The 8,473-nt window shown below is 41.6% G+C and overlaps 1 protein-coding gene and 1 pseudogene across 2 annotated transcripts in view; one reads left to right on the top strand and one right to left on the bottom strand.

Moving 5' to 3' along the window:
- AKT3 (v-akt murine thymoma viral oncogene homolog 3) overlaps positions 1-8,473 on the bottom strand; it is a 383,708-nt gene that overhangs the window by 368,257 nt on the left and 6,978 nt on the right. The window lies entirely within an intron of this gene.
- LOC102869808 lies at positions 6,826-7,751 on the top strand (annotated as a pseudogene).

Genomic DNA, 8,473 nt, shown 5'->3' with positions numbered 1-8,473 from the left:
GGTTGGCGCAGGATAGAGCAGGGTTTAGGGCTGTTGTGCATAGGGTCGCTATGAGTCGCAAACGACTCGACGGCACATAACAACAACAGACTATATAAAGATGAATGTGGCATAAAGATTGAAGGAAAACGATCAACCACCTATGTTGTATAGATGGCACAGCCCTGCTTGTAGAAAGTAAAAAGGACCTGAAGCACTGATTGCAGAAGATCAGAAATGACAACCTTCAACGTGGATTACATCTCAACATCAAGAAAACAAAAATCCTTCATCACTGGACCAACAGGCAACATCATGATATAGCTAGAGAAAAGACTGAAATGGTCAATGATTTCATTTTAGTTAGATCCACAATAAATATACATAGTAGCATGAATCAAGAAATAAAAAAAAACATGTTGCACTGCAAAAATCTGCTGTCTGGGACCTTGTTAAAGTGCTAAAAAAGCAAGATATCAGTTGTTTAAATATCTAAGGTGTACCTGATCCAAGCCATGGATTCAACTGCTTCCTATGTATCTGAAAGTTGGACAATGAATAAGGATGATTAAAGAATAGTTGATGCCTTCAAACTCTGGTGCTGGCAAAGAGTAGTGAATACACCATGGACTGCCAAGAGAACAAGACTGTCTTGAAGGAAGCAGGACCAACATCCACCCTAGAGTCAAGGATGCTGTAACTTTTGTCTCACATACTTTGGGCATGCTATCAGGAGGGACCATTTCTGGGAAAGGTCAGCAAAGGGAAGCAACCCCTCAAGATGGGCTGACACAACAGCATAGTGATGAGAGATGGTGACGATGGTGCAGAGTAAGTCGAGGTTTCAAGCTTGTTCCAAGGGTTGACATGAGCTGTAGTAGACTCAGTGATACCTAGTAACCACAAATCAATGCAGAGCATGGGGATTTTAAAAACCAAGAGCATGCTGCATTGTGTTTAATAGCATTTCCTTTTGTTTCTATTTCTCCTTTTGGGATAACAGAAAGAAATCAGGCAGCACCTTCAACATTCTGCTTGGAAATTTTTTTAACTAGATTATCCAGGTCATTACTTATTTTCTGAACTTCCCACAATAATGCAGGAGGCAGAGTTGTTAAACTTTCTGTCAGTACAGAACAAGAATCCAATTTTCTCTAGTTTCCAATGACATTTTTCTTACTTTTAACAAGTTCACGCACATTTTTTAAATTGACGACCATGCTTAGAAACACATTTGCCATCATTTGCAGCAACGTGTTAAGCCCTCACCTATAGTCCCCTCAAAGTTCATCAAACTTCTACCAGCTGTTTATGAAGGCTTTCACTAAAGCCTCAGTACTTCCTATAGCTTGTACCTATTACCAAGTGCCAAAGAAACACCTAATTTTAGATTATTCTTGTTAGGGCAAAATAAAACTATTTTTGGTACCAAAAGCTGGACTGAATGAATATTAATCACTACATAAGAAATTACCCTGAAAGTCAGCAGCAATCAGTTTGGTGTAGTGGCTTGAAGCGTGCCCATGATGGTGCAGCTATGCTACTTGTACTGCAAATATCAGCAGGGTCATCCATGTTTCAGTGGAGTGTCTAGACTGAGTAGAAAGAATGACTGGTCTTCAACTGAAAAATGCAGGCTCGTGAAAGCCAACTGCACAGCAGCTGAACAGTGTATCACATCAGGCCAGAGGACAAGCCCTCAGGCTAGAGGCACTTGGAATATGGTTAGCAATCAGATGTCTAATCACTGTGCCATCAGTGGTCCAAGAATCATCAGCTTTCTTAAGAAGAGACCCCTCACTGCTGTGGAGTCAGAACCAAATCATAGCTGACGTGGTAGATTTCAGATGCTATAAATCACAGGAGAGGAGATTATCCATCTTTCTCCCTCCAAGCAACTGGTGGATTTGAACAGCCTGCCTCTGAGTTGGCAGCACAACTTCCTACACACAAGGCCAAAGAACTCTTAATGGCACTTGGAAAATGACCCAAAGTAGCATCCACCTTATGACGTGGGTGAGGAAAGCTCTCAGGATCTCCACAGACTGCAGCAAGAATCAAAACGACAAGAAAGTTCAAACATTAATGAATAACTAGAGGATGGACTCTAGGAAAAAGTAAAAATTGTCAAAAATGAAGTTGAACGTGTAGAACTGATATCCTAGATATTAATGCTATTGGGGGTGGCCCAGTCCTTGGAGAAGGGCATGTTTGGAAAGGTGGATGGTCAGCAAAGGAGAGGAAGATCCTCAGCCAGATGGACTGGCATAGTCACTACAGCAATGGGCTCAAATGTGGCAGAGATGAGATGACAAAGGACAGATCTGCAGTTCATACGGTCACTATGAGTCGTATTCAACTCAAAAGCACCTAACTACAACAGACATTAATAAAGAAAAGTGGACTGGTATTGGCCATTGTGACATTAATAAACAAAAAGATGAATAAATTAATAAATAAAAACAAACATTAATAAAGAAAAATGGACTGGTATTGGCAATCAATCACAAGGCCTGTCACATAAGGAATGACAAAGAGGAATGGCATCAATTCTCATTGCCAGAAAGAACATTTTAGGTTATCATGAAGTGATGAAGTATCAGGCTCTCAGTAATGGATAATATTCATAAACAAACAAGAGGCGTTAACTCTTTTATTCAAATTTACACATCAACAACTGAAGCCAAAAAAATGAAGACGCTGGAAGTTTTCTACCAACTTCTGCAGTCTGACACTGATCAAACATCCAAGCAAGATGCACTGACAACCATGGTGACTGGAATGTAAAAACTGGAAACAGAAAAGGCGGCTCCAGATCTACAGTTGGGAAGAAATACAGCCTTGGTGGCAGACAGGACACCAGGATTTAAATGCTAACCACCAATGATTTATTCATTGCAAGTAACTGTTTTTATTCGGCACCACTTTTATGCCTAAGTCCATAACATCACAAAGACAGCCATGCAAACCACTACAGAGACCGAGAAGCCAGCTGCTCACTTCCTCCCAGCTAGGAGTGGCCACATAACCTAATTCTGAACAGCAGAGCAGAACATCAGGTAACATCTGATAGGCTGTTTCTGAGAAAGTCTTTGCTTTCCTAATAAAAAAGAGATAGTGTGGTTGTCCCCCTCGCCCCCCACACGCCTGTCGTGAACAGATAACGTGCAGTCGTCCTGAAACCCTAGAGCAACAAGCAAGGAGAGTCAACAAATTTACGGTGAGGACACAGAAAGAGCCTCGACTTTAATGCCTTTATCCAGATCTGTTGACCAAATAGAGGAGGCCAACTTTATCCTTAAGTGAAAACCATAAACCTACATTGCTTTGGCAACTGTTCTGTCAACTGTCATATTTGGCAGAATGCACACCTCACCAACACTTTTGCAAACATGTACAGGCTATAGTGTGTGATTAATTTTAAAAGCAATAACACTCAAAACTCAAACTCATTGGCATCAAATCAGAATCAACTCATAGCTGACCCTCTAGCAGGTTTTCCAAAGCTGTAAATCCCAGTGAAGGAGACTGTCTTTCTCCTACAGAGTGACTGGTGGATTTGAACCACCGCATAGGCAAGGCCTTTGGTTTAGAGGTGCCCCTATATCTACAGAGCTCTCTAAAAAGGAGTGTACTCCCCAGCAGGATATCAAACCCAAGTCTCCTGTGTGACAAGAGGAGATACTTCACAGCGATGCTTAAAACAAGTGTCTGCTGTCAAATCCCACCAAGTTCCCAACTCACAACAGAATGGGCCCCTGGCCAGGCTTGCGCCATCCTCACAATCTCTACAGATCTCCAGCTCGTTGTTGCCGTCACTGTGCTGATCCGTGTAGTAGAAGGTCCTTCTGTTTTTCACCAGCATTCCACCTTCCTAAGTCCTTCTCCAGGGACTGGCCCCTGCTGGTAACATAATGAGAGGGGATCTTAATGCCACTGCTTCTGAGACGCATTCTGGCTATATTGCTTCCAGATAGATTTCTTTGTTCTCTCGGCAGTTCATATTCAGTATTCCTCACTGACACTAAATGTAATGAAAAGTGATCAAGTCTTCCTTGGATTTCCTCATTCACTGCTTAGTTTCACAGTCATATAAGGGGGTTTGGTTCAGTCACACCTTAGTCCTCAAGTGATGTCTTTGCTCTCAAACACTTCCAAGAGGCATCTTGCAGCAGATCTGCCTAAAGCTCTATGTTAACTAATTTCATGACTGCTGCTTCAATGGGTCTTGACTGTGAATTTCAATTAAAGGGAATTCTCAACAACGTCAGTCTATTCTCTTGATGTGGCTTACTGGTACTGTTGTGAGGATTTTTGTTTTCTTTTTTGTTGATATATAATGCACACTAAAGCTATACTCTCTGATCTTCATCAGAAAATCCTCTTCACCAAAAACAAGGCTGTGCCATCTGCATAAGAGCAGCATGCTGATGCATCTTCCCCAATCCTGATGCTGTATTCTCCTTCATAGAGTCTAGCTTTCTGAGTCACCTGCTCCACAAATGAACTGATTAAGTATGCTAAAAGGGTAATACAACCCTGACCAAGACACATGGATTTCTAACTATCCTAGCATCCCACACTACATAAGATAGGAAATTAGTGTTTTTACAGACTGAACATTTTGAGTCATAAAGTTTAACCACAGAGAAAAATATGTATTTAGCCTTACTCAATCCAAAGATGAAGAAGAAAAATAAGTGTAAAGTCATTGCTTTAGTACCAACTCATGTCACTTAAGGAGGACTACTATAGGAAAGGACAAATACAGAAACGCTCAAAAGAGCCGGAAACTGTCTAACGAACTAGGGAAAGCAAAGGAAAAAGGTGTTTTAAAATGAGTTTTGAAATGTTAAAATACAAGGCCTGAGCAAGAGCACACCAAACGACAGAAGAGGCATTTATTAGCTCCTCCAAAAAGAAGCATCATAAGGAAAAACTGATGCTCCAAAGTGGCTGACAACTGGTTAACAAGGAATTTACTGCTTTAAATGAGTTACAGTTAGCATCAATAGTCCCTGAGAAGCACAGAGCAACACTGAGCTTTAGGGAGGAAAATGAGCCTAAAAAGGGCAGTATCATATATAAATTTCCTATAAAGAACAACAAGAGTAAAAAGAGTTGGAATATTCTTTAACAGACTATTAAATAATAAATAGTACCTAATGCAAATAACTGGAGCTCTGGTGGTATGTTGTTGTTTCTGCTGCTGTTATGTGCCGAGTCGCCTGAGACTCATAGCCGCCTGCAACCCTATGTACAACAGCTTTGAACCCTGTCCTAACCTGAGCCAATCTCACTGTCTCTGACACACCTACCCTCATTACCCCAATTATTGTGTTAATCCATCTCATCTGCAGTCTTCCTCACTACACCGCCACTCAAAAAATTAAAAAACAAAACAAAACAAAAAACCTACTTGCTGTGGACTTGGTCTCAACTCACAGCAACTCTGCAAAAGTTTCTGAGACTCTTAAGTCTTTATGTTTTCTCCCTCAGCTGATGGGCTCAAATTGCTAAGCTTTCCTTTAGCAGCTCTCTCCTTCATACCGTATGCACTACACCATAAGGGCTCCGTGGAATTTAGTATAGGGATATGACTACAGATCCTACCAACTTCAGAAGGGAACAATTTTAGCCCAAATAAAGGTAACAACTTAAACAGACAAATCTTAAAAAACAACTTACTCAAAATGAAGAGCCCTATTTCTATGAAGTAAATTGAATTTATTATTTTAATTATTTCCACAAAAAGTTCCAGGCACAGATGGCCTCACTGGTGAATTTTATCAAACACCTAATCTAAAAATTAAACCATTTTCATTTCTCTCTCTCTCTTTTTTTTAATAACAATGGAAGAAAGACATCTTCCCAGTCTACCCACGCTATCCAAGCACAAAGGGAAAATTATAAACTGGTATAAACACAGATGGCGGGGGGTGGGGAAAGAACCCTCACAAAATGTTAGCAAGTCAAAACCAGCAATCGATTATGAAGACAGTAACACAGACAGGCAAAATGGTCTTTATTTATATAACAAAGTCTCCATTTCAACACAGTTAAGGAGAAAGCCAAATGGTCCCTTCAACAGATCAAAGAGGTGGAGAATTTTTGACAAAAGGTAATAATGTCCATACAAGAGAAAAATACTCAGTTAAGCAGAAATACAAGGAAAGTTTCTCAGCCGGATTAAAGGGTTGTTGTATACCATCATGTAAGAATTGACCTATATCTGACCCTACAGTGGGTTTTCAAAGGCAGTAAATCTCTCTCACACAAAGCAGTGTGTGAGTTCAAACTGCATGCTTTTGGGTTCACAGCATAATTCCTTACCAAAAAGCCACTGTTTGTTATAGTTTGTCCTATTGCTGAACCTCCAGAGGAGTTTCAGAGGCAGTAAACTGCATGGGAGGAGATTGTCCACCCTTCTCCTAAGGAGCACCTGGTGGACTCCAGTCACACACCCTTGGGTTTGCAGTATAGCTTCTTACCACTATACCATCAAAGCTACTTAATTAAAGAGCAGCCATGAAAAACCTGTAGCTAACATTGTATTTACTGGTGGAATAAAGATGCTTATCTTGACATGAACTAAGGTGAAAGCATTCATTCTCAGAACTTTTACTCAGCAATGTGCCAGAGGTCTTCACCAGTGAGCTAGGAGCACAAAGAGCATTTAAAGATAAACAGAGGGGAAGAGGAAGCAGAAATGCTGCTCTCTGAAGATGACTTGACTCTTTGCATAGAAAATCTTTAATCTGATGACTAAAATTAAAGAACCAATTTATCAAGGCTACTGTCTACAAGGCCAAAATTAAAAACAACAACTGCGGCCTTGCGGTCGCTATGGGAGGGTTCCCGCTTACGGCATGGAGGTGCTCGCTCTCCTGTGGTTGGCGGTGGGGTCACTGTGGATCCCTGACCAGGACTGCGGGGAAGATAGAGCCTCTTTCCAGGCCGTGGTGGAATGGAACAGGAGGGGCTGGGCTGAAAGGGGGTGGCGGCGGCTCGCGACCTGGGGACTCGCGAGGCTAGCTGGAGACCCGCTTTTGCAGCCGCCGCGGCGGCCTAAGAGCACAAACCCTTACACGCGGACGCAGCAGGAGGACTGGCGGCGGCGGAACAAGACTGTGCTCACGTACGTGACTGCGGCCGCTGTGGCCATGTTGGGGGCGTCCTATGCCGCTGTGCCCCTCTATCGGCTCTATTGCCAGACCACTGGACTCGGAGGATCTGCAGTCGCAGGCCACTTGTCAGACCAGATTGAAACCATGGTGCCTGTTAAGGATCGCATCATTAGAATTACCTTCAATGCAGATGTGCATGCAAGTCTGCAGTGGAACTTTAGATCTCAGCAAACTGAAATCTTTGTAGTGCCAGGAGAGACTGCACTAGCATTTTACAAAGCTAAGAATCCTACAGACAAACCAATAATCGGAATTTCTACGTACAACGTTGTACCATTTGAAGCTGGGAAGTATTTTAATAAAATACAGTGCTTCTGTTTTGAAGAACAAAGGCTTAATCCACAAGAAGAGGTAGATATGCCAGTGTTTTTCTACATCGATCCTGAGTTTGCTGAAGATCCACGAATGGAGAATGTAGATCTCATTACTCTCTCTTACACGTTTTTTGAAGCTAAAGAAGGTCACAAGTTGCCGGTTCCGGGCTATAATTGAAATCGGCAACTAAATCTTACTGCAGAATTTTTATTTTTAATAAATCATGTCTCTTATCTTCTCAGAGGAGGAAAAATGTATTATACTGTATAGCTTTCTATTTAAATATAATGTACAGATGTACTAAAGTTTTTATCCCAACACCAAATAATTTATCTCACTAAAAATTAAAAGATCAGATTTTTAGTCTAAGGACCTACCATGACTAAGATATATGACTGTTTGACACCAAACTTAAAGAGTTTGGTAGGCAGTATTAAAAGAACCACGTTACTTTCTAAATATGTGATGATGGTAGTGTTATGTGCTACTGACTCAGAGCTGGCCCTCCAGTGGGTTTTCAGAGGCTGTATATCGCCGGAGAGGAGATTATGATTGCCCGTATTTCTCCTGTGGAGCTGCTGATGGACTGATTCAAACAACCTGCCTTTGTACTGGCTGTTATTGTTGTTCATAGATGAACCTCCCAACAATTTAATGGTACAGCTTAATTAAATAGATCTCTTCCAAATTATTGGCCATCATTCTTATAGCAGTGAATCTTAGGAATTTAAAAACCAAAGCAATGTATACCTACTGTAACATCCCAGGTTACGGCCTAGCATTGCTGACCATGTATGTTGTTGTTGTTATGTGCCGTCGAGTCGCCTGCGACTCATAGCGACCCTATGTACAACAGCCCTAAATTCTGCTCTGTCCTGCGCCAATCGCACTGTCTCTCAAATCCCATCCCATTTATCCCAGTCACTGAATCAATCTACCTCATAGAGGGCCTTCCTCTCTTGTGCTGTCCCTCCACCCTCCCAAGCATGATG

The sequence above is a fragment of the Elephantulus edwardii genome, unplaced genomic scaffold (genome assembly GCF_000299155.1).
Source record: "Elephantulus edwardii isolate Elephantulus edwardi_28Jun2011 unplaced genomic scaffold, EleEdw1.0 scaffold00219, whole genome shotgun sequence".
Lineage (NCBI taxonomy): Eukaryota > Metazoa > Chordata > Mammalia > Macroscelidea > Macroscelididae > Elephantulus > Elephantulus edwardii.
Note: the sequence above shows the minus strand (reverse complement) of the source record. Positions and strands in the feature narration are given on the sequence as shown.